At 39.8% G+C, this 18,868-nt stretch overlaps 5 non-coding genes across 5 annotated transcripts; all 5 read left to right on the top strand.

Annotated features, from left to right (window-relative positions):
* The first annotated feature begins 224 nt into the window (after positions 1–224).
* TRNAA-AGC (transfer RNA alanine (anticodon AGC)) lies at positions 225–297 on the top strand. The gene has a single exon. It is a non-coding gene; the product is annotated as a tRNA-Ala (tRNA).
* Positions 298–2,068: 1,771 nt separating this feature from the next.
* On the top strand, positions 2,069–2,140 carry TRNAA-UGC (transfer RNA alanine (anticodon UGC)). The gene has a single exon. It is a non-coding gene; the product is annotated as a tRNA-Ala (tRNA).
* A 5-nt stretch (positions 2,141–2,145) lies between these two features.
* On the top strand, positions 2,146–2,218 carry TRNAA-AGC (transfer RNA alanine (anticodon AGC)). Its single transcript has one exon. It is a non-coding gene; the product is annotated as a tRNA-Ala (tRNA).
* Positions 2,219–4,032: 1,814 nt separating this feature from the next.
* Positions 4,033–4,104, top strand: TRNAA-UGC (transfer RNA alanine (anticodon UGC)). Its single transcript has one exon. It is a non-coding gene; the product is annotated as a tRNA-Ala (tRNA).
* A 5-nt stretch (positions 4,105–4,109) lies between these two features.
* Positions 4,110–4,182, top strand: TRNAA-AGC (transfer RNA alanine (anticodon AGC)). The gene has a single exon. It is a non-coding gene; the product is annotated as a tRNA-Ala (tRNA).
* The last annotated feature ends 14,686 nt before the right edge of the window (positions 4,183–18,868 follow it).

An 18,868-nucleotide genomic window follows, 5' to 3' on the forward strand; every position in this document is an offset into this window, starting at 1 on the left:
TCACAGAGATGAAGATCGTGGATCACATTATAAATTAACACAACAGTCAGCACACGAAAAGCTGAAGCGAATCCCAGAATTAAAGTACAAAATGTGAAAGCTTAAGAAAATAACTTCAAGTAGATAATCGCACACTGTTGTTGTTAAGGGAGTGTAATTCAGAGGTAAAGCGTTGGCTTTGCATGTGAAAGGTCCCGGGTTCGATCCCCGGCACTTCCAGTCACGGGGATGTAGCTCAGATGGTAGAGCGCTCGCTTAGCATGCGAGAGGTACGGGGATCGATACCCTGCGTCTCCAGATTTTATAAAAGAAATTAAGCACTCAGGAGGCCGAGTATCAGTTGAAAATGGTTTACTGAAGCTGTGCTAATTTTATATTGAGTTGAATTTTAATTTTGCACCAAATAACCAACCTAGGTCTGGCCAAGGACTCGGCCGTGGGGGCGCTGACCCCTGGAACACCTCCAGGTAGACCCCTCCCCTTTACTTGAGGAAAGTGATGCTGGTGAATTCCAAGGTGACACACACAACACTTAACATAATAACTCTGCTTCTGTGACTGCAGAACAAGTCTTTATTTTCCCAAACAAATGCTTGAAACAGGTTAAGTATCACACACTCAAGTTGGTACTGATGAACCACTGGAAGAAAATATTGTTTCTCAATGATTAAGTAAAAATTCAAGAAATCTGCATTTTTCGCACTGCTTCAATTGCGACACAATTGCCGATCAGATAACTTATTCCGAGGAAGCTGTTGAACGGCAAATGAGAGAATGAAGGGAAATAAGCATTAACAAGACTTCATTTTTAAATAGGTTATTAGAAGATAACAAAACTGGAATGTTCAACTAGCGGACTCCGATGCTCGAACAATTCCAGTTTAATAAGCTATTTTTTTTCTTTGGCAGGTGAGGATGATTGTGGAACATGTGGAAATATTGATCTGTACATTCAACAGTACCTCCAGAAGAGTCTCAGAGTAAACGATAACGGTGGCAGACACACCATCAGTTCAGTATAATATCTTCATTATGCAGCCTTTACTTATGGTGTGGGTGGTCACAACATACCCATGGTGTGGCTGATGATCACAAGATACCCATAGGGACGGTGGTAATCACACCATACCCATGGTGACGATGGTAGTCACACCTTAAAAATGGTGTGGGCGGTAGTCACACCATACTCACTGTGTGGGTGGTAGCCACTTCAAACCCATGGTGTGGGCGATAGTCACCTCATACTCATGGTGTGGGTGGTAGTCACACCATACCCATGGTGTGGGCGGTAGTCACATCATACTCATGGTGTCGGTGGTAGTCACACCATACCCATGGTTCGGGTGGTAGTCATCACAAACCCATGATGTGGGTGGCAGTCACCAAATACCCATGGTGTAGGGGTAGTCGTCACATACCCATGGTGTGGGTGGTAGTCACACCATACCCGTGATGTGGGAGAAAATTTTAAGATTACAGAGGCGCATAATGGGACGCAAAGTTTAGACAGCGATAAAACTTACAATAGTAACGAACTTATTTATATCTGGTTACCAGTGATGTGCCACACTAAGCCACAGGAAATATTTGATATGTTGACACATACAGGAGACTCAGAAGAATAAACAAACGGATATCAGTGGAAGTAAGTCTCTTGACTTTCTTTAGGTTATCCTAGCTAATTTACACATATTGCTATGTATGATAATTATTCTCATATGTACCACCTAAATAACTTAGTAAACATAGACTGGCCAGCACGAGGAAACAAGTGAATGCAAATTAAGTTTATTTACATAGGTACACGTAAGTACAGTTATCATACAGAGTATAAATTATATAGGATAACCCAAAACAGTCAAAGTGACTTATTTCCATTGGTGTCCTTGAAGCGTAACAGTTCAGTTCACAGTTGTACAACCTCACAAAGGTAGAGATCGTGGATCACATTATAAGTCAACAACCAGTCAGCACAGAAGAAGCTGATGCGAATCCCAGAATTAAAGCACAAAACGTGAAAGCTCAACAAAATAACTTCAAGTAGATACTCGCACACTGTTATTGCTAAGGGAGTGTAGCTCAGTGGTAGAGCGTTCGCTTTGCATGCGAAAGGTCCCGGGTTCGATCCCCGGCACCTCCAGTCACGGGGATGTAGCTCAGATGGTAGAGCGCTCGCTTAGCATGCGAGAGGTACGGGGATCGATACCCCGCATCTCCAGATTTTATAAAAACATTAAACACTCAGGAGGCCGAGTATCAATTGAAAATGGCATACTGAACCTATGTTAATTTTATATTATGTAAAATTTTAATTTTGCACCAAACAACCAACCTAGGAAAGGTCAAGGACTGGTCCGCGGGGGCGTTGACCTCCGGAACACCACCAGGTAGACTCCTCCAGGTAGGTTATCTAGCTTAAATTTACTTTTAGTTAGCCGCTTTACCTTAGGAAATTGATGCTGGCGAATCCTTATGTGACACCTACAACACCTGACTGCAGAACATGTCTTTATTTATCCAAATAAATGCTTGAAACGGGTTAAATATCACACACTCAAGTTGGTGTTGATGGACCACTGGAAGGAAATATTGTTTCTCAAAGATTAAGTAAAAATTCAAGACATCTGCATTTATTGCAATGCTTCAACTGCGACACTATTGCTGATCAGATAACTTATTCCAAGGAAGATGTTGAACGGCAAATGAAAGAATGAAAGGATATAATCATTAACTAGAGGTCATTTTTCCAGAAGGCATTGGAAAATACCAAAACTGGAATGTTCAAGTATGGGACTCCGATGCTCACACGATTCCAGTTTAATAAGCTGATTTTTTTCTTTGGCAGGTGAGAATGATTGTGGAACAGGTGGAAATATTGATCTGTACACTGAAGAATACCTCCGGAAGAGTCTCAGAGTAAATGATAACGGTGGCAGACACACCAACAGTTTAGTATAATATCTTTATTATGCACCATATACCCATGGCGTGGGTGGTGGTCAAAACATACCCATAGTGTGGGTTTCTGGTCACAAACATACCCATGGTGTGGGTGGTGGTCAAAACATACCCATAGTGTGGGTTTCTGGTCACAAACATACCCATGGTGTGGGTGGTGGTCAAAACATACCCATAGTGTGGGTTTCTGGTCACAAACATACCCATGGTGTGGGTGGTGGTCACAACGTATGCATGCTGTGGGTGGTGGTCACAACATACCCATGGTGTTGATGGTGGTAGCAACATATCCATGATGTGGACGGAAATTTAAAGATTACAAAGGCGCATAATGGGTCGCAAAGTTGTGACAGCTTAAAAAGTTTCAGTGGTAATAAACATATTTATATCTGGTTAACAGTGAAGTGCAACACTACGCCAGAGGAAATATCTGATATGTTGAGAGCAAAAAACTGCTCAATATCGTGACTGGAACAATCCACAAATAACTCGCAAATACGCGAGAGGAGCTTAAGACGACATTTCTGTCCGACTTAGATTAATTACATAGTGACTTTGTAAATGGTCCAAGTCAGACCGAAACGTTGTAGTAAGCTCCTCTCTTCTATGTACGGGTTATTTGTGTAAATATGTTGATATATGCAGGAGACTCAGAAGAATAAACAAAGGGACACCAGAGAAAATACGTCACTTTGACTTTTTTTAATTATCCTAGCTAATTTACCCATATGTTACTATGTATGATAATTATACTTGTAGGTACCTGTGCACAAATAATTTAGTAAACAGACTAACCATCACGAGCAGAACCAGAACTAGGACACATGAAAGCTGAATGCAACGTGAATTAATTTAGGCACAGGTACACATGAGTAAAATTATCGTACGAGTGGTGTTAGTGAAGTGTAAGATCACAGTTCTACAACCTCACAAAGGTAGAGATCGTTGATCACATTGTAAGTCAACACAACAGTCAGCACACGAGAAGCTGATGCGAATCCCAGAATTAAAGTACAAAATGTGAAAGCTCAACAAAATAACTTCAAGTAGATAATCGCACACTGTTATTGCTAAGGGGGTGTAGCTCAGTGGTAGAGCGTTCGCTTTGCATGTGAAAGGTCCCGGGTTCGATCCCCGGCACCTCCAGTCACGGGGATGTAGCTCAGATGGTAGAGCGCTCGCTTAGCATGCGAGAGGTACGGGGATCGATACCCTGCATCTCCAGATTTTATAAAAGAAATTTAGCACTCAGGAGGCCGAGTATCAGTTGAAAATGGTTTACTGGAGCTGTGCTAATTTTATATTGATTTGAATTTTAATTTTGCACCAAACAACCAACCTAGGCTTGGGCAAGGACACGGCCGCGGGGGCGCTGACCCCCGGAACACCTCCAGGCAGACTCCTCCAGGTAGGTTATCTAGCTAAAAATTACCTTCAATTAAACGCTTTACTTGAGGAAAGTGATCCTGGTGAATCCTTACTTGACACACACAACACTAAGATAATAACTCTGCGTCTGTGACTGCAGAACAAGTCTTTATTTACCCAATTAAAAGCTTGATACAGGTTAAATGGCTCTCACCCACGTAAAAATCTTTTTTTGTATACTTGTGTTGCCCTCAAGTGTTAGGGTGATACATCCTTCAAACACACACACACACACACACTTACAACAACGCAATATCTAATAATAATAGAGATCTCCAGTGAATACTAGAAAGGACTGCCCTTCTAGCATCCAGCCTGTTACTGGGTTTTTGTAACAAGTAGTCAGTATCCTGGTTCAATTATCCATTAGAATTTAGTAAGAATCAATAGTGCTTCAGGATTACAACTGGTAGGCTACTAACTAAAGAAATTAAAATTTAATATGTTTATTAATAACAATAAAGTTGTCTAGGTGTATAATATCTAAGTAAATTAAAGTAATCAATTGAATATAATATAGGATACAAGTTGCTACACTTCTCTCGTGTACAGTAGTATTGTGCTGAAGGCACATATCACATCTTTATGGCTTTTAAGTACCGTCTGGTACATTGTTAGCATTTAATAACATAGTACAAATATATACAAGCAAGTTTGTGTGTATGTGTGTAAGTGCTCTAAGTAGTTTGCTATGTCTCAAGAGTTGACTAGACTTAACTAGTGACTGACTAAAAGTCCTCACATAAACTAACTTCTTGACCAACTTGGCAATCAGAACAGCTTGCTTGAACAATAAAGCGGCTGTTAAGCCGAACAGCAATATAACAAGCAACAGCAACACAGAATCAGGAACAAGGAGATAATATAAGTAGGGACCATCTGCAGATCCTCCACAAAAGTCACAAAACTCCTGTACTACTGAATCTAAGTTCAGTATTAGAAAATCCTCGACTGTGACAGTACACAGTTACCAGTACAAATTAGGTCAGAAGCTACAGCTCAGGACCTGAGTTTCTCAGAATGTCTATGAGACACACAACCTCAGTACAACGTCGAAAATCACTAAGTCTAGGCCATGCCTTGTAACCAGAGTTACACAGAACCAAAAACAAGAAAGTGACAGAGACGATCTTCCAACAAGCGCCCGCAAGGGAGAGCTAGAGAGGCCGTCTTGTTGGAAGCAACGTCAAACAGACACAGGCCAGCTAGACTCTCTCTCCAGGTGAGGTGTGATCACCCTACCCTGATCACGTGACTCTCCGTGCACTGCTGCTGCCCAGCAACAAAAGCAGAGTGAAAATTACAGTAGTTAGACAATGCTGTCAGCTACTTAACACTGGAACTATGAGCACTGAATATATAAATATTACATCCTACCTAATAACATAACTAAGTCAAATAATAATATAGAGCAATATATTTACGATTTAGCTAATATCACAAATATAAGCAATATAAAATTATATGAACAGGTAATACACATTATATACATTGTGACCCATTCAGGGGTCGTAATACCCCCCCAGCACGTCAAACGGTCGCACTAGGAGTTGCGTTAGTGTCTTTCACAAGATTACTGTGATTACTCATGCCACTTTAATAACACGATTTAATATAAAAAAAAATCAGTCACTCTTGTGCCAAGCACTTCTTACATTTTACAGTGTCTATTTTACTATAAGTTACGCCCCTCGTACTAGGGCAGTATACATCATATCGTATATCCTCATACTCGTGGTTATGTATGTGGAAAATTGCATTTATCTGAATGTAACTAATTATGTACATAACAGTAAATGATAACAAAGATAACTATTATTTATCAATGTTACATAGACAAGTAGAAATTTGGGACACCTAGGTCGCAAAAAAATGTCCCCCTTCGATACCTACCACTGTCATATCCACAAGTTGCTCTGGACCTATTAATTAAATGAAATATACGTACACCAGGAATACTGGTAAATATATAAATTTGTGGACTGTATATTAAAAAATGATTATATATAAATTAACATATACATAACAGAAGGAAAATATATCTTAATATCACTCACCAATTTGACTGGATATTAAGTTGTATCATACTCAGAAAAACCTCACTAACTAAATTTATGAAAACACTGGCCAGAATTATACACAAATCTAGAGAGCTTATCTGAGGTTCCTGGAGCTGTCTTGTCCAGTCGTCTGATATCTCAAGTTATGCAGGAATGCACATCCAACAATTTCGCCTCCTATTTGAGAGGTGTCAATCCAATTTTAACCTCTAGAGCACGAAAAATTCTTCCCATTATATTAACGTTGTATCCAATTCAAAACCAAGATGGCGAGTCACATCTGCGCAGACGCAGGCTTTCCGTTTTCTATGACATAAATATTATTAAATACAGTATGGTCATCTATTTACATATAAATACTGAATTTCTGGAAAATATATACAGTATTTTCCACAATGTACATCAGTGTAGAGACAGGATAGCATAGACAAGCATGACACGTTGAGGCTCGATCATAGTAGTGTAGACTGTATATTAGAATAGCAGTCTTGTGCGATAGACAGGAGACGGCATCCCACTCTTAAGTAGTGGTAGTGGAATGCGAGGCAGTATGGACATGTGGGTATGAGAAAACTTGAGTGCAGTAACTTATTAAGGCGTGTAGAGAGGGGGGTGACTGCGGCAGGACTGTATTCCGCCACTCAGCAAGTAACATCGCCCACACAACACTCTACACACTCATCTTCTGTCTCCAACTGTCTCCTTCTCACACCAACATATATCATCACTACTGTGAATATATAAATAGAATAATTAGACATGAGTATACATAGTTAACATGGGCTTGATAGATTCCGTTACTTTACTGAATTTGATGTAGCAAGTAACATAAGGTATTTGGGCATAAAATTAGGTTAATTTAAATGTAACAATGATAATTAAGGATGTGACAGAGCATCAGCAATTACATTACAATGACCACTGATATGTTGTATACTAATAGAGTAAGGCTGGATTCTGAGAGCCCACCTCATGATCCTAGCATTTTTACTCTTCATTGTATTTATGTAGGTGAGTGGATTGTGGTCTGAAAAAAATTTTAATTTTAAATGGGGAAGTGCCCAGATACACGTCAAAATGTTCCAAGAACACCGCAAGAGCTAGAGCCTCTTTCTCAATAGTGGCATTTTTCTAGTGTCGTTTGAGCTTAGATGAATGGTAACATATAGGATGGAGAATGTCAATGGATGTTGACTGTTGGAGCAGCACAGCACCCACTGCATAACCACTCGCATCTATATGTAAAAAGAAGGGAATTGAAATTAGGACTCCTCCAAACAGGAGCAGAGGAAAGCAGATGCTTCAACCTTGTAAATGAGTTTGAACAATTCCTAGTCCAGATGAACTGAACTTTGCTACTAGTATGCTCAGTAAGAGCTGTAGGTGGAAGTGTGTGTGCTGGCTTGCCTGTCACTTGACACATGTGGCAACGGTGCACATGATCAGCTACTATTTCCTTCTTTTTTGGCCAAGTAAAATGTTTTGCCAGTTTACCGAGTGTCTTCTTGACACCCAGATGTCCTCCTCTGGGACTATTGTGAGTAAAATCAATGGCTTGTTCACGAAATGTAACTGGTAACACTACGAGAAGCTTGACTGTGGTGGAAACACTATCAGCTGACAACTTACATGTATTTTTCTCCATCAGTACACCATTACTATAATAGTAACAATTATCGAGATCTTTTGCTTCACTATCAGTAACTGCTATATCTCTCAGTCTTTCCAGTGACTGATCAACAAACTGATCCTTGATTAAATCATCATGAGTTAGAAATTTAACGTCAGTTGTGTCCTGACTAGGTTGATGACCGGGGGGAGTCAGTGTTAATGATCCTGGGTGCAGAGCATCACTAAACAACATATTCAACCCCAAATCATTGTCATCCACTAACTCAACAGGAGACAAGGATGGTTGTTTTATCTTTGACATAGCTCTAGTAATTGCACTGAGAGGAAATAAAATAGGTTTCTCTCTACAAGCTTCAATGGCATAATTATCATCAGTGTTATTATCAATCACAAGTGGTTCCTTACATATACCAGCATGAAGGATATCGTTCGCTATCAACAAGTCCACTGACCTGATGGGAAATACACCACTGGATATACCCACTGAAATATAACCAGTATAATAGCTTGTTTCAATGTAAACTTTGTGCAGAGGTACTTTTATAACAGCCCCACCATAGGCTTCTAGCAATACATCTATCTTGGAATAGGTATCATCAGTTATGGGCAGTACATCTTCTCTCAATAACGTGAGATAACTGCCAGTGTACCTGAAAGTAATTATCTCAGATGTGATTCATCAAGTCGTACTTTGCCTCTCGATAAGCAAGGACTCATCGCTGAACGAATCTTTTCGTCAGATACACTTTCTAATGCTAGTCATCTATTCTGAGTAATATTATCTAAAACAATGAGATCAGAGGTATTACTAGGATTTTGGTGCCTTTGTTGCATGGAAGAGGATACGACTTGAGTGGGGGCGCCAGCCGCACGACCACTTCTCGTATCTCTTTTTAACTTATAGCAATACTCTCTAGCATGTCCTTTTCTGTTACAATAGGTACATTTAACTTTCTTCTTCTCAATATCAGATTTCTGTCTAACCACAGAGACAGATTCAGGATTGTGAGTTTTCCTGGTAAAGGTACGAGATGTTACAGTAGCAGGTACATCGCGCCAGCACTGATCAGCTGATTTAGGTTGCCAACTTCTATGACAACTTTTAGTTACCTTGTTTCTCTCTGTTTTAGTACATACAAGTTTGTGAGAAATCTCGTAATAGTCTGCTAATGCTGCAGTTTCCAGAATATCCGAGGCAGTATGATCAATCATTCTTGTATGTCAGCAGGCATACAGTTGTTAAACTCTTCGTGTAGTAACAACTGAACCAGACTGTCATAATTATTGCACTTAGCAGCTCTACACCACCTCTCAAATGCAATTTTTTTCTCATGAGCAAACTCTACACAAGTTTGATCTTGTCGTTGTAACGTACAAAATGCAGGTTGATAACTTATAGGTAACAAGTAACTTGGCCCATACCACAACACACTTGTTCCAGACCACAACACACTTGTTCCAGACCACAACACACTTGTTTCAGACCACAACACACTTGACCCAGACCACAGCACACTTCACCCAAACCACAACTCACTTGACCCAGACCACAACTCACTTGATCCAGACCACAACACACTTGACCCAGACCACAACACACTTGACGCAGACCACAACACACTTGGCCCAGACCACAACACACTTCACCCAAACCACAACTCACTTGACCCAGACCACAGCTCACTTGATCCAGACCACAACACACTTGATCCAGACCACAACACACTTGACGCAGACCACAACACACTTGACCCAGACCACAACTCACTTGACCCAGACCACAACACACTTGACCCAGACCACAACACACTTGACCCAGACCACAACACACTTGACCCAGACCACAACACACTTGACCCAGACCACAACACACTTGACCCAGACCACAACACACTTGACCCAGACCACAACACACTTGTTCCAGATCACAATTCACTTGACCCAGACCACAACACACTTCACCCAGATCACAACACACTTGTTCCAGACCCCAACACACTTGTTCCAGACCACAACTCACTTGACCCAGACCACAACACACTTCACCCAGACCACAACACACTTGTTCCAGACCACAATACACTTCACCCAGACCACAACACACTTCACCCAGACCACAACACACTTGTTCCAGACCACAACACACTTCACCCAGACCACAACACACTTGTTCCAGACCACAACACACTTCACCCAGACCACAACACAGTTGACCCAAACAACAACACACTTGTTCCAGACCACAACACACTTCACCCAGACCACAACACACTTCACCCAGACCACAACACACTTCACCCAGACCACAACACACTTGTTCCAGACCACAACACACTTGACAAAGACTTTAAGCTGCTCCTCAATAAAGATGTCTTTGATTTATGAACTTGAACTATCATGAATATAGTACCTGGAAATTTTCACTTATGTTGAGAAATGGCATTACCAGCTAAGTTTAAAGAGTTTGTACGTAACTTAGAAAGACAGCTCATCGCCTGCACAGCCGCCCCTGCAGACGAGGTCTTGAGAAGCTGTCGAAGTCATCTCTCAACGGGCTGTAAAGAGTTATAATTTGTAAGATTATAAATTACCCCTAGGGGGTGTTATGTCAGCATATTTCATTCACTGATTGCTGACAAATTACATACTTGTTTGGACTCAAAAGTCCGCACCTCACTGCCGACTATAGGTTGATTACAAACTCCTTGAGACTCAAGAACTGCGCAGTCCCCCGTACTACAAGAAATTCGTAACCTACCTTGCTCTTGTAGCGTGAGCTATGGTGTTCTTCACACCTTCGACAGATATCGGTGACTTGATAGAAGCTAAAGTGTCCTTGGATGTCCACGTCTTCCATAGTCTAAGAATACGCACACTGGTACACTATGTTCCACAAGATTTATCTTTATTGTTCACAATCTTATCACTAAAGAAGCTGATCACACTTCTCTTAAGTGTTTATTGTGGCTTATGAGATACTTTGTTCACACTAACGCACAGATCGTTCTTTGTTGGTTATCCTGGCGTCAGTGTCACTCTCAGTAGAGTCAAAAGTAATCTGAAGACGCCACAGCACCCCACGCCGTTACTGCCCCTTGCACAAAGGAAAAGCTGACATAGTATTTTTGCTTCCTTGCCACTTCCTCGATGAAGCAAAGCAGAATGTTTAAATCTTGCTGTCTTAAGGATAGACAACACTGTCCACTATCTTTACTATGGTAATAAAGTGGGAGCAGGATTTTCCTTAATTGTCCTGCTAAAGTAAGAGATGTACTGTCTCTTATTAAAATACACTCTGCAACACTGGGCTGCAAGGAGCAGCGGTCGCTTGACCACGTCCCATACTCATACTGCATCTGCTATCAATTACTCGCTGTAGCAGTAAACAAGATGCTTGCCCCTTCTGAGAGGGCTGGGCCCCTCAGGGCTGAAAGGGCTGAAAGGGGCTGAAGGGGGCTGATACCCCCCTCCTGGAGAAAATTTCTCCACACTGGGGGGCGGCGGAGGTTCGCTGCAGGTGAACTATTCATCACTTAACATTAATTTAATTTTCTCACTTGCCACCACTGCTGCTTGTCTTTTCTGAACAGCTTTAGTCTGTGTGGTTTCTGGAGAATCACTAATTTTGTTTTCAACACTGTGTAATTCTAACGGCACTAGTTTATTTATTGTCCGCTTATTCACTACACCTTTGCTTAAAACATCAACTGTCCTGATGATTCCATTTGCATCAGGATATATGGTCACAATTTTTCCAAGTGGCCATTGGGACCTCGGACCATCATTGTCAATAATCACTATGTCACCAGGTCTTAAGGACTTATGATTTTCAGGAACATCAGCTCCATAGAAGTGTTCTCTCAATGAGGTGAGATAGTCTTCTCGCCAAATTTTCTCCCAACGTTCAATCACTTTATTAAGGTGTTTGAATTTACGTCTGAGTTGCTCAGGTTCGAAATAAGTAAGATCCTCTATGATTTCTTTATCATTCATGGGAGGAACAGGTTCAAGCCTTCTGCCATGGAGTAAATGAGATGGACTTAACACTTCTAAATTGTCCAGATCATCGGTAACATAAGTTAGAGGTCTGTTGTTGACTCCATTTTCTATTTCAGTCACAACTGTACGGAATTCTTCTAAGTCTATTCACTGACGATGAAGAGCCTTCCTTAAACAACGTTTTACAATGCCGATCATTCTTTCATAAAATCCGCCGTGCCATGGAGATTTAGGAGGAATGTATCTCCAACAACAACTGCGTTGATTCAGCATCTGTTGTACTTCTGGTTGATCAAAGATCTTGCTTATATAAGCAGCACCAGCAACAAAGTTCGTTGCATTATCTGAAATCATCAGTCTGGGACATGCCCTTCTGGCTGCAAACCTTCTGAATAATTTGATAAAGGTTTCAGCAGACATGTCAGTGGCTACTTCTAGATGTACTGCTCTAGTTGTAGCACAAGTGAACAAATAGATGTACACCTTGATGGGAACTTTGTCAACTGTTTTGGTTAAAATTATTGGTCCAGTGTAATCTACACCTGTCACCTCAAATGGAGTGATATGACAAACTCTTTCAGAGGGATATGGAGGTGGACCTGGATACTGACATACTCGCATATCATAGTGACGACAAGTAATACAGTCCCTTATTTGTTTTTTCACACTTTGTCGACCTTGAGGTATCCAGTAGGATTGTCGTATATGACAATGTGTCAGCTACCCCACCATGTAACACGTTACTGTGGGCGTTTTGCACAATCAGTTTTGTTAGCCAATGATTCTTGGGGATCAATATTGGATGTATGGCTTCTTTAGGTAGTGAAGAATTATGAATTCTTCCTCGACATCTTATAATCTTTTCTGAGTAGAGATAAACTCCTAAAGAATTAATCATGATGGGTTTCTCTGGGGATTTATCTTGTGTTTCCAGAAATTTATATTATGTAGAGAAAACGTCTTTCTGTATTAGTTTCACCCAGTATTTAATGGGTTCAAGACATTCATAATCAGGTTTTATTCTTTTAATGAATTTAAAGACAAGAGCTGTAACTCTTAAGAGTTTACCCAAAGATGAGTATTTAGATCCATCAATGACTCTTTCTGTTGTGTCTGCAGTATTTACACAACTTATTTCTGCTGTGTTCAAGCAGACTGTTTCTTCTGGCATAATGTGAGCTTTTTGCTGAGACCAGTTGTTTTCATTAGAGAGCCAGTTCGGTCCGTGGAGCCATAATTTATTATCCACAAATTTCTTGAGTGGGACACCACGTGACAACATGTCAACTGGATTCTCTTGGGTAGAGACGTGGAGAAAGAGATAATCTCTCTGCATCTCTTTTATTTCTGCTACTCTGTTCTGTACATAGACCAACTTAATCTTATTATTTCTTAACCACTGGAGAACTGCTTCATTATCACTCCAGATCACGGTTTTCTCAATAGTGAGATGATAAAGTACTTTGTTGAGATAGACAGCTAGTTTTGTACCTACATAGAGTGCTGTCAGTTCCAATTGTGGTACTGTTCTGACCTTAATGGGTGTTACCCTGGCCTTTGAAGTAATTAGTGTACTTCCTTCAGCATTACTAATGTAAGCTACAGCGCCATAACCTCTGGTTGACGCATCACAGAACACATGTAATGTGTACTTGTTTCCCTCTTGACCTATTTGTCTGGGAAATTTAATTTGATGAAGTTGTTTAAACTCCTTGGATATTTCATCTCATGCTCGACTCATTTCTAGAGGCAAGTTCTCATCCCATCCAATTTTGAGCTTCCATGCGTCTTGCATAAGCATTTTACCCTTCATGGTAATTGGTGAGACGAGTCCTAGAGGATCAAAACATTGTGATACCTCTGACAGTAAACTACGTTTAGTGAGTGTACTGCATGATTTATTGTTTATCTTTTTGAGACTCGAAGTATCTTCCTGTGTGTTCCAATTAAGTCCCAGCATATTGTTGCAATCAGGAATTTCAGCTTCAGGGGAATCTTCCTTGATAAGTTCCCTTAATTGCATTGAATTTGTATTCCACATCCTTAGAGGCATATTTGCTTCTTTCATCTCCTTGTTAGCTTCTCTGTATAAGGATTTCAAATCCTCCTCTTTATTCACAGTACCTTGAAGATTGTCCACATAGAAACTTTTCTTTAAGATTTCTTTGAAGGGACTTTCAGATTTCTTCAAATGTGTATTTAGAGTAGCTTCTAGTAAGAATGGAGAGGATGTTGCACCAAATAATACTGATTTGAAACTATAAGTTTTCACAGGACTTTGAGGATCATGTGGATTTTCAGGCCACAAGAATCGAGTATAATCTCTATCTATTTCTTGTAGTCCTACTCTTAAGAAAGCTTTGGAAACATCAGCCGTGTAGGCATATGTGTTTGTGCGAAATTTCATAAGCACGTCTCCAAGCTTCTCAGTTAGTGAGGGTCCGGTCATCAGACAGTCATTAAGACCTGCTACATCTTTATTTGCACGTGCGCTGCAATTAAATACAACACGTAGTGGAGTGGTTTCAGAATCCTTTCCGACTCCATGGTGCGGGAGATAATGAGCGTTTGTCTTCAACTTATCTTCGACTATTTCCTCAATGAATTTATTGTCCAACTGTTCTTGTATGATATTATCATAGTCAGTAGATCTGGATTCTTCCTGAGCTCATGTATTTGTGCTTTCATTTGTCCGAAAGCCATGCGATAGTTGCTAGGCAGATGTGGTGGATTTAATTTGCATGGTAACCTAACCCAATACTGTCCGTCTTTATATTTGACAGTGTCCAAATATTGGTTATAAGTCTGAGACTCTTGTGGGCTTGGTTTATTTACATCAATACCTATCGCATCTAAATCCCACAACTTATCAACTGGTTCATTCATTTCTTCCAGTAATGATAATTTTTGCTGTGGTACATGATCAGCGGTTATTCTCGTAACTAGTACATTTTCCACTGAATCAATATCAGCTTCTTTCCCACTTTGAGAGGGAATGGGACCACATATCATGTGGCCTCCTGCTGTTTTTAGCAAGTGAACATCATGTTTACTTACTATATTTTGCACAAAACAGTGATAATAATCACTTCCAATGATTAAATCAATTGGACTAATAGTGTCCGTTTGCATGTCAGGACAGGCTAACTTGACCTTAGCTGCTTTCAGTGCTGCAACTGTTTCTTTTAATCCAGTGGTTCCCAAAGTGGGGGTAAATTCCCCCTGGGGGTAATTTAACCATTTTTGGGGGGGTAATGGAGGGGTGACAGAAAAAAAGTTATGAATTCTGAAAATCAAGAAAACAATGCGGTACCCGGTATGAGGATTATTGTTAACTTTGTCTTAGTATATAAAGTTGTAAAGTAAACCTATTATAAGTAAGTAATAAAGTTAAACCAAATAACTAAAAACATCAAAAACTAATATACAGTATTAGAAAAGAAGAAATATATAGCTAAGTGTGTGGAAACCCAAAAGTATTTTGACAAGTATGCTTCAGGACAAAAGTCACTCAGTAGCCCAGATCGACCTGTCCAGTATGCGTCACTCACTTCCTGAGGCTGCCTCTATTTCACACTGTCAGTTTATCTGTGAGCATCAGCCGAGGTAGACATAAGCTGGTATGAAGCCAAGAATTCCTAAACTAGCTTCAAGTATGCAACTCCATCCATCCCACTGATGTTCTTGACATCTTTGGTAATAGTCATTAGAGATGCACAATGTTCAAATACAATAAATAAAAGAAAATATCTCAAGTGTTTTAATTTAGCCATATATATTAATAATAACAACATTTTGTGAAAGGGGTAACATGCTTTATGTGGCATGTTAAATTGGGTAACAGGCTGAAAAAGTTTGGGAACCACTGTTTTAATCCCTGGATCTGCACAGACTTAGGCAAATCATCTACTACCACAGCTTCTACTGTCTTTTTCCTGTTTCCTAGCCCAACAGTGATTCTGGCTAGGTCATATGTCAGTTTACCAGAATTGTGGAAAAAACCAGCTATATCTAACTGTATTTTGGCATAGGGTTGTTTATTCAGTTTCTGCAGCACTGTTCTTCTTATGAAGGACCTTTGTGAGCCTTGATCAAATAGTGTTAGCACATTGGTTTTGTGTAATTTATTAGATAACTCAACTCGAGCTATCGGGAGAGCAGTTGCTTTAAACTTATCTCTCACATTTAATGCTGTTGCTTGTTGACTTCCTGATTCTGTGGAAGTCTTCTGCTGTTCAGCAAAAGTATTTGGACATAATGCTGTATGATGCATACCCTTGCATTTAAAACACTTCTTCAGTGAGCATTTACCTCCCTTGTGTTCACCTAAACGCTTGATGCACCTTTTCAGTTGATGTTTACGTGCCTCCATTGATGTGTATTGACTACAATACTGTGCCCAATGTGTTCCATCACAAAGTACACATTTTGGAGTACGTTTATGTATGACAGTCTGTTTACTGTCTTTTGTATTCACAGCTTGATAAATGCCTATATGGGATTTCCCATTCTGTGGTTTAGTGGGAGTAGATATACTCTTTTTATACTGAGTTGAAGGTTTATTATCCACTGGATTTGTGGATTTTTCATCTTGTCTCGTTGCTTGCATGCATGAAACTATTGTTTGTAAACCATTGCTAATTTCCTCACAAGTGAAATAGCGTTTATTGAACATAATATTTAATCGTTCAATAGTTTGTGGTGACAACTTATCTTGTACAATACCACTGATAAACCAATCACATTGCCTTAGGTCATATTTAGCACCTAGAGATCTGAGACTATTGTCTGTGATTCTAAATGCCTGTAAGTCTGAAAAACAATGTTTGGGTGGCTTCAAGCTTGATATTAAGACTGCATGTCTAACTCTAGCCTTGTCAGCATCGAAGTAATTGTCTGCTAAGACACGTAAGGCTATTTGATAATTACCTTTAACCACCGGAAATGACTTAATCAGTTCATAGGGTTCTCCCTTCACAAGACGTTTAAGATAATTAAACTTAGCAATCTCATCTATGTCAGTTCGTGAATTTACTATGGATTGAAAACCACTAATGAATTCTTCATAATTATGACCTTGGAAAATAGGTAATGACAATGTAGATAAGCTTGGTAATGGGACACTTCTTGTTGTTACAGGTATAACAGGTGTTTGACCACTAGTTACAGTAGGTCTCTGTGACAGAGTTTTGCGGCAGATAGCCTGTATTCCTGTCCACCTTAATTGTTGATTACTAAAAGTATCCAAAACATTTTTAATTTCATTTATTTTCATAATGTGTATAGTCTGAATTAATTATTTTCAGACGTTGTGCAAGTAATTCAAATTTGACCTCAAGATCATCAAAATCTATGTTTGTATCTTGAGTTAATCCTATACAGACTGAAATTAGATTTTCTAATTGTGTAATCTTAGTCTGTAAAGACTGAAACTGAGTTTTCAAACAAGCCATTTTAATGGTATACTGAAAATTCTAGCACCACACTTAGAGTGTTTAAAAAACACTGTACTGCTATAAACAGCTGAGTTTTTGTTATGCTTAAGTCAGCAATAATCAGTCAGACACTACTGACCCTCTAAGCTTAACCTCAGGGTCAATGACCATGAAGGGTACAGAGTACACATGGCTGGTGTTTATGGCTTCAGTTTGCTGTGTCAGCCTCACCACGGTGATTAATCGTAAATAACGATGTTATACACTTCATTCACTATACACTATAAATGTCACTGTATAACTGTAAATCACACTTGAATATTACTTACACATATATAAATGTCACTGTTAATATATATTTGAAAGCTTACACTTTATGTATAAGTTCCTTTAATATAACAGGTAGATCTATAAGAAACAAACTTTAACACAATCTTGTCTCTTAATTTCTGTCTATAAACATTATAAACACTATGTGTATATACACTCAGACAAACCGAACATCACTTGGGTTGTTGTTGTCTTAGTAAGCACTTCTTCGAGTTTGGAGCAGTGGTGCCGGGTGCCATCCCCCGTTTTCTTGTTGGGTGAGTCACCCAGCTCCCGTTTTCTTTGGGTGAACGCTGGGTGAGCGCCCGTTTTCTTTTGGCTGCCCATTCTCTGTGATTGAGTCTGGAGGGACTCATTTACACTGATTTATATTGTAAAACACTAGTTTTACAGCTTTTTTCGAAGGACCTTGGCTTGTAGGTTATTTGTACACTGTAGTACAACATATTTGGACCACAGTGAGGCCTTTATCCGGTTCGAAGGACCAATATGTTGAGAAATGGCATTACCAGTTAAGTTTAAAGAGTTTGTACGTAACTTAGAAAGACAGCTCATCACCTGCACAGCCGCCCCTGCAGACGAGGTCTTGAGAAGCTGTCGAAGTCATCTCTCAACGGGCTGTAAAGAGTTATAATTTGTAAGACTATAAATTACCCCTAGGGGGTGTTATGTCAGCATATTTTATTCACTGATTGCTGACAAATTACATACTTGTTTGGACTCAAAAGTCCGCACCTCACTGCCGACTATAGGTTGATTACAAACTCCTTACTACTCAAGAACTGCGCAGTCCCCTGTACTACAAGAAATTCGTAACCTACCTTGCTATTGTAGCGTGAGCTATGGAGTTCTTCACACCTTCGACAGATATCGGTGACTTGATAGAGGCTGAATTGTCCTTGGATGTCCACGTCTTCCATAGTCTAAGAATACGCACACTGGTACACTACGTTCCACAAGATTTGTCTTTATTGTTCACAATCTTATCACTAAAGAAGCTGATCACACTTCTCTTAAGTGTTTATT

Source organism: Cherax quadricarinatus, chromosome 23 (assembly GCF_038502225.1).
Source record: "Cherax quadricarinatus isolate ZL_2023a chromosome 23, ASM3850222v1, whole genome shotgun sequence".
NCBI classification, from domain to species: Eukaryota; Metazoa; Arthropoda; class Malacostraca; order Decapoda; family Parastacidae; genus Cherax; species Cherax quadricarinatus.